Here is an 8,394-nt window from a genome sequence, read left to right as displayed (position 1 = left end):
CTCTTGAGGGAAACCTGCTGCGAAGCCCGCCTCCACGTGGTGCCCAAGTGCCTCCCTCATGATTTGGCTAGGTCCGAGGCCCTCCAGAAGAGATCCCCCGAGCCTTGCCCGAGGAGGGCACCGGGCGCGCCTTCGTATGCGATGGAGGGAGGCGCCCCAGTTGCGGGCGCGGATCCTGAGATGGTGCCATTGGGGACGCCACTCTTCCAAGGCCCTGGGTGGAGCAGCTGCTTTTTCTTCTTAGGGATGGCCTCAGGATGGTACGGGGTGCCTGCGTTGTCTGGGTCTTCGATTGCTGCGGCTTGGAAGGCACGCTCAAGGGAGCACACCGCATCTCTTTCTTCGTAGGGCACTATGATGATTCCTCCACTTCCTAGCATCTTGAGGACGTTGTAGCCGTGGTGGGTCACTACCATGAACTTGGCCAATGCTGGATACCCAAGGATGGCGTTGTACGGCAGAAGGATGTGGGCGACGTCGAAGTCGATGTGCTTGGTGCGGTAGTTGTCATGCTGGCCGAAGGTGACAGGGAGGCGGATCTACCCTATCAGGGTGGTGGAGCCGTCGGTTACTCCTGAGAAAGGCTTGGTAGGCTGTAGCTGATCGTAGGGCACTTGAAGGCTGTCAAACATCTCAACGGACAGGACATTGAGCCCCGTGCCGCCGTCAATGAGGGTCTTGGTGACTTGGACGTTGCTGGTGACGGGTGAACAGAGCATCGGGAGGATGCCGACGGTCGCCGTGCACTTGAGCTGGTTCGCTGAGCTGAAGGTGATGGCGTACTTGGACCACCTGAGCAGACGCGTGGCCTCGAGCCTGGGGAGGGCTGCGTTCACCTCGCGAGCAAACTACTTGTAGGTGCGCTGGGAAGCTGGGGCCTGAGCACCGCCCAAGATGCAGGCGATAGCGCGCAGTTCCTGGAAGCCCCTAGCCCCCTCGTCCTGATGGTGGTCGTCGTTCCTTCTTGGTGGTGGCGTCAGCGGAGGGAGGCCAAGATTGCCTGAGGACGGTCCTCACGAGGCTGGTCCCTCCAGGCACCCTCATGAGGCTGTTCCTACCAGTGGTCCTCACGAGGCCGGTCGCGCCACTCCTGCGGGGGCCACGGTAGTACCAGTGTCCTCCACTTCGTCCTCCTCCTCGGCCGTAGCCCCGGTCGTTGCGCTCGGGGCGTTGACCGAAGCGTCCATCTCGGATGGCCCTGAGCTCTTGACAATCGTTGGTGTTGTGGCTATGTACGTTGTGGAATACACAGAACGACGGCTGCTCTAGGATGACTCGGGGTGGTCCCGGCCGCGTTTCGTGTCTGGCTCCGCTGTGAGCACGGCTACTCCATTGCGGTTCACATCCTTGGCCTTGGGTTTCTTCTCTTCTAGGTCGGCAGCAGGGAGCTCGAGGAGGGAGAGGCGCCCTTCCTCAGCTCTTGCGCACTTGGTCACCATGTTGAACATCTCCAGAGCCGTGTGTAGCTCCTCGTGGATGGCGAGCTCCTCCTTCATCATGACATCGCGGATGCCATCAGAAAACGCTGAGATGATGGCCTCATCCGTCACCTTGGGGATCTTGAGGCGAACGTTGTTGAAGCGCTGGATGTACTTCTACAGGGTCTCTCCCGGCTGCTTCTTGATGCGGTGCAGGTCACCCGCGGGTGGAGGGCGGTCGCGATCGCATCTCACCCTAGGAAGAGATTCACTACTAGGGAAAACCTTATACATAGAACTTTAGCAGTAGCGCTTGTTAAAAAAGGGCATGCTGGATAAACGCGCTGCAGACACAAACATAGCAGTAGCGCGTGTCCTTTTAAAAGCAAACTACTAAAATTCTCACTACTAAGCCGACAGGCTACATATAGTAGTAGCGGTCTTCTAGAAAGAGCGTTACCGCTAAGTTTATTTTAGCAGCGCGTTTACTGTGAAACACGCTACTGTTAATGAAAAGAAAATTAAATGAAAAAAATAGAAAAGTAAATGAAAATGAAAGAAATAAAAAAGGAGAAAGTAAAAAAATAAAATGTAAAGAAAAATAAATGAAAAAGGGAAAAAGGAGAAAGGAATAGCAGTAGCGTCTGTTTATCAGAGGCGCTATAGATAACTTAGCAGTAGCGCTTTTTTAGACCCCTGCTATAGAAATAGAAAAGGAAATAAGAAAAGGAAAGGAAAATACATAGCTATAGCTGTAGCGCGTTTACTGAAAAGCGCTATAGCGCTTTTACAGAAACGTGCTACCGCTAAGTTTGACTTAACCCAAAAGCGGTTTCCCCCTGGCCACCACTTCTCCCCAAATCTCTCGCCCCCACTTCACCGCCGTCTCCCCAATTCGCCGTCGCCCTACTTCACCATCGTCTCCTGCCGACGTCAACACCCCCGGAGATGCCAGAGCCGCGCGCCGTCGATGCCACCGGAGCCGCATGGCCTCATCAACACCATGGGAGCCGCCCTCGGCGCCAGCGGAGCCACCCTCGATGCCCTGCCTCCCTCTCCACAACTGCGTCCCTTGCCGTCACCGGAGACGCCCCTGCCTCCCTCGCCACCACTGCCTCCCTCACCACGACCGGAGCCATCCTCTGTAAGCCCCCACCCCTCCTCTCTCTCTCTCATGCATAGCACAAACATTGGACAGAGAACCAGCTAGCTAGGTTAACTAGTTTAATTAGGTTAATTATCTAGGTTAGTGCAAAAATTTAGTTAGGGCTTTGACAGAGAACTAGTTAGGTTAACTAGTCTAATTAGGTTAATTATCTAGGTAAACTAGATTAACTAGCTAGGTTAACTAACTAGGTTAAATAGCTAGGTTAATTGGGTTTGTTAGGTTAACAAGCTAGGTTAACTAGGTTCGCTAGGTTAGAGGAAAAATTTATTTTAGAGCATTAGGTGAGAAGGGTTAGATAAATGGAGTTCCTTTGCAATTTAGTTGGGTTCTGTCCTAGGCAGAGGAGCGTTAGAGAAAATAATGTGTGTGTGTGTGAGAGAGAGAGGAATAGCTAGAACAGAATTTGGGTTCTGTCCTAGGCAGAGAAGTGTTTAGTGAGGTCATTTTGCAAAGGTTTTTGATTTTTGAAAAGACCACTATTTTTATAGGAAAAGAATTTAGGCAAGTTTTATTTGAAAGATGATCCTTCCTAGACATTTATTGTTGTTTCCAGGGAAGTGTGGTTCGATTGTGGCCCGGTTAGTCATGTTATATCTTTTCATTAAGTGTGGTTCGATTGTGCCCATGTGGCCTTTTGTTGTTTCCAATGAATGAAGCGCGGGTGTCCTATGTTTTGCCGGAATTTTGATTCATTTCAGTTCCAGCAAATTTCAGGTGCTCGATTTGTCCACTTTTTAGCAAAGGTCATGCTAAAATTTTCCATGAGTTTCGACATGACTTGTGCTACAAACTAGGACATATCGAGTGCCCATGATTTGCCACACTGGGAAGGAGTCAACGTTCCTGCAAAGCATAGGCCCTTTTTATGTCATTATTCATTTTATTAGGTCTAGAATTAATTGACTACATTTAGTCGTAGGAAACATGGCTAGCAATGATGAAGGACAGGGTTCTGGTGACTGCCACAACATCTACCTGGCGGCAGAGGAATTTTTGAGGGAAGCCGGCGATCAACAGTTGATGTTGCTGGGTCCACCTGTGACATCGGAGACTGAGACCGATATCGAGACCGGCACTAAGACTGAGACCGGCGTTGAGGCTGAGACCGGCATCGAGACTGGCGCTGAGACTGAGACCGACATCGAGACCGGCCCAGAGACTGAGACCTGCGCCGAGACTAGCAGAGCCGGTATAGAACCGAAAGCAAAGAGGTGATGGCTTCCTAACAAGCTTAGGACTACTAGACTGGTGGTCATAGAGGTGGACGACGACAATTTTGAGCCAAACGCGCCTGGGGAAGCACGCGCGTGCTACGACAATCAAATAGGCTGCATCATACAGACAACCGCCACCATCAATGATGAGAAACTAAACAAGATATATAATATGAGGCCCTCGCTCCTAAAGAAGCTGCACCAGATATTCTTGTTCCCGGGCCGAAATGAAAAGGATTATAAAGATCCAGATAAGGACCCGACAATGAAGAAGATAAACAAACACACCATGAGCAAGTTTAGCGACGCGTTGGCCGCCTGGAAAGCAAGGGTGAAATATCGGATCGTCAACGAAAAGGAACCCTACTCCGAGATTGTAAAGGATAATCCGACAATCACGACAGAGCACTTTGAAATATTCAAGGTGGCTTGCGAGGCCGAAGCTGCCAAAAAAAAGTTGAAGTACATGAAGGGGCTTCAACAGAAGAACATTGGGTGCCACCACCTCGGAAGTCGTGGTTACAGCGGGAAGAGGTCCATATGGGCCAAGGAGGATGCGGAAGCCGCGAGTCTGGGCATCCCAGACCCCTTGGTGGAGTTCACCGTCCCACAGGAGCGTGACGTCCTCACGGCCCGACACCGTTGGGACCAAGTGAAGAAGGTTATCGAGAAGAACGCGATCACAACGGAGTTCATGAGACTGCTAGTAATTTTAGTTTCTGATCAATTCGAGTGCATGTTAGTCATATTTGTAAACAATCCTTGTGCCTTTTGCAGAGAGAGCAGCACAGGATTGCGGCCGAAAGCGACTCGCCGTCTGAGGCGTTGGCGAGGCCCAAGTGGGACACTCCATTAAACCGGGCGTTGAACATATTGAAAAGACTCCCGGTGGAGACTCGGCCGTCGTATGGACGCGTGCACGGTGTCAGAGACGGCGCCACGTGGAAGAAGTACTACTGTGAGACCACAGAGGAGAGAAAGGAAAGATGGAGGTTAACTGAAGAAAACATCGACAAGAAGGTTGAGATTGCGGTTGAAAAGAAATCATCTGAGACAGTCGCAACAGCGGTAGCTGCCGCAAAACTAGCGTTGCACTAGCACCTGCAGCTGCACCTGCTCCCGCACCGGCTCCTGCACCTGCTCCCGCACCTGCTCCTGCACTGGCTCCGGCACCGGACGTGCTCAGCGGTGCTTCTTCTTTGGCTGAGCTCGACGCCCTCACGGTATCTGTTATACCGGCCCCTTCAATAAATGTATAATCTCCTGTTTTCGTTGCCTTTCGGATGTCTCACGTCGCAGACTTTTCTTTGCAGGCCAACGAAACCCCGTGCACCATATTGTACACCATCGGCGACCAGAAGGTGGACGTGGGGAAGGCGACGATAATGGAGCCGAAGGAACCATTGTTCCACAGCCGGCTGATCCCCCCGGAAGTCTTCAAGGTTTCCGTGGCCAGTGTTAAACTGGGCCACGAGAATTTGGCTCCTCTGTTTTTAGTGGGGGATGACGATGAGACCCCGCGGTGGCTTGGTGATTGTTGCAATGGGTGGGTCCTATTGTGGCCAAAGAGTCTTCTTCTTCTGGAGGCGGCCGGGAGCACACCTACGAGCACGCAGTTAGGTATGAACATCAACACCTCGCCTACTCCATTAGTTGCTGGTGACGTCACCATAGATGAGGATGAGGATGAGGATGACACTCAACAGTATGTCAATACTGGCACCTACTTAGGGTTTGATCATCATGAGTCAGTGCCTGAATTGCCGCCTCCGGAGTCTGAACGTATTATGGACAACCTTATGGTAGTAAAGAAGTCTAGGAAGAGACCAAGGAAAGGCAAAAAAGCTGCTTCTATGATCCAGCCGCCTTAGCAGCCTCGGGTTCAAGACCGTATAGATATCCCCGGTGCGGCAAAATGGCATATCCTCGGTCAACCAATCCTACCTGAAGCAGCGCTAGGGGCTAGATTCAGTGATTTAAGGATTCTTCATGACGATCTGCTGCGGATAGAGAAAGGCCTCATCGCCTCAAAAAATCCAGGATACCCACTCTACATGGTTAACGTGCCGCGGGGATTGTCATACATTGACACATTCCCCGTGGAGAAGTTCTTCCTTCGGTTCGATTACATCTTCGGCATGTTTCACTTGAAGAAGCTGGATTTTGCATTTGTCCGCCTTTATGCTTTGCACATGAACTACCTCATTGGGGTTGAGCAGATACCTCATATCTGTGTCGCTGACCCGTACTTCATGCACGAGGGCTTCTTGGGAGTCTACGCAAAGCACCGTGAATACGCGAGGGAATACATCGTCAATTTCATGCTTGCCAATAAGGACAAGGAGGCGATTCTCGTGCCTTATCATCCCATGTAAGTCATCTGTGCGGATATCCTTCCTTTTATTTCAATCATTCATTTGCACGGTGGAGGCTAATTAATTTGAGGTGTACTTATTTTGCGCAGCGGCGGGCGCGCCGTCCTCATCATCCTCTACCCCTGATACTCCCATGCTCTTTACTTGGACTCGTCGAAGAACATTAACAAAAAGGATTACACCCACATCAAGTATGTTCTTGACAGTTCTATGTTTTACTATGGCGCACGGGGTGGAGAGATCAAGGACAAGAAGAAAAGGGACGGCAGGCCCGCCTTCGTCCATAAGACCGACTTCTGCTGCATCTAGCAACCGAGTGATTCTCTTAATGATGGATTTTATGTCCTACACCACATGCTGGAGTACAGCAGGGATCATCAGAACCTTCGCATGTCACGTACATCCGGCGATGCCCCTATTCTGCAATGGGCAAAGAACTTAGGAGATATCGAGGATCATCGACTTTGAGCTGAGTTCTATCACATCCAGCGCGAACTTTCCCAAATCATCATGAAGGAGGTCACCGGAAAAATAGGGATGTTCTATGAAAAGGAAAAATGTCACGGGGAGACATCCAAACATGCGTAGCCGCTCAGCGTCTCGACCTGAAGCCTTTCTCTAAGCTCGGGGACTATCTCCCTGACTTGGATGGATGGCACGACATGGAGTGATTGTCGCTATATGACAATGTGTCCATTTAGTCCATACTATCTGTATGACGAAACATTGAATTATGCACAACAAAACTTTATTTGTGATGTAATTAAACCGCCCTCCTCGACTAGCAAAGATGACTCTAGTTAGGGAATTTTGGGTACGATGAACTTTGTTATTTATGCTTATGATATGTTGCTTCTATTTTTGCCAAGTCAGTCTCTTTCTGTTGCTCAACTATATATGTTGCATATCATCGACTCATGTGATGATGCAGGTGTATAGATCATCGATGGCGAAGAAGTGCTACGCCAGGAATATATGACGAGTGGCCGGAATGTCAGGCCCAGGTGTACCGGTTTCCGGTTTCCGAGCGACAACCAGTAGTTAGTTTAGGTTCACGCAAAGTGATAGCTCTTCTCACGTTATCATCATTTAGATATGTAGTTGCAAGTAATCGAGACTTGTATCGCTATTTTCGAGATGATGACGAGAGACCACTTTGTGTTGGATGATGACATGATTTGATGAGACTATTTGTATGTATATGCTATGATTACATTTGTATGTGTATGATGTGCTAAAGATTATTGTATAAAGCCTATTCAAATACAAAACAAATATGCAGAAAAAACAGAAACTAATAAAACTAGGAGTAGCGAGGGGAACAAAGTTAGCAGTAGCACTCCCTTACCAGTAGCGCTTCTTGCTAAAAAGCGCTGCAGATATTAGCAGCAGCACTCTACACTAAAGCGCGCTACTGCTAGCCATGTATAGCAATAGCGTGGGACGACAGGCGCTACTGCTACACATTAGCTGTAGCGCCTTATCAGTAGCGCATCCTCCCGCACTACTGATAGGGAAAATACCCATGCTACTGCTAGGGTTTTCCCTAGTAGTGATTGACCCCGGGGGCAAGTTCAAGAGCCACGAGCGAGCACCGTCCTTGAGAGCCATGGGGAACCATTTCGCCATGACTTTCTCATCGCCATTGGCCGCCTCGATGCTCGGCTCGTAGAGATGCAAGAACTCCGCAGGGTCGGGGGTGCCGTCGTAGCGAGGAGGCAGGTCTGGCTTGAACTTGCCTGGCCAGACAATGCTACGCAGCTCCGAAGTGAAGGCACGATAGCCCGCTGTGGCCACCGGGCCGGACCCTTTGCAGAGGCGGGGCCTCCTCTCGATGCCTGCGCACCGCCATCACAGGCGGCACGTGGTCTTGACGTGGTGGCGCTGGGAGTGCATGAGCGTTTTCTTGCAGCCGGGGAACTTCTTGGCAGCTTCCTTCTTCGCGCGCGGGCGTCGACGCGATGGGTCATGCCGAGGGGCCACGCGTCTTAGCGCCAGGGCGCTGTCTTGGTGAGGAGGCGGCGGAGGCACTCCGTCGGCTACATCACCCGCGGCTGGAGGAGGGCGAGGTAGCGAGAGAGACGGTGCGGGTGAGCCCCCAGCGGCGCTGACGAGCTCAGCGATAAGGTCCAGCCTACCCTCATAGAGGTCATCGACCGGGCGGTAGTGCAGGAGCTCGCGTGCCATGAGCAGCGTGGCCTGCGTGTTCGTGGGCGCGC

The 8,394-nt window shown here is 51.2% G+C and overlaps 1 pseudogene; it reads left to right on the top strand.

Annotated features, from left to right (window-relative positions):
- Positions 1-3,510: 3,510 nt before the first annotated feature.
- LOC147985349 (uncharacterized) lies at positions 3,511-4,668 on the top strand (annotated as a pseudogene).
- The last annotated feature ends 3,726 nt before the right edge of the window (positions 4,669-8,394 follow it).

Source organism: Triticum urartu, chromosome 2A (genome assembly GCF_056163025.1).
Source record: "Triticum urartu cultivar PI428250 chromosome 2A, HENAU_Tu73, whole genome shotgun sequence".
Classification (NCBI taxonomy): Eukaryota; Viridiplantae; Streptophyta; class Magnoliopsida; order Poales; family Poaceae; genus Triticum; species Triticum urartu.
The sequence above is the reverse complement of the archived record's forward strand: the minus strand, read 5'-3'. Positions and strand labels throughout refer to the sequence as shown.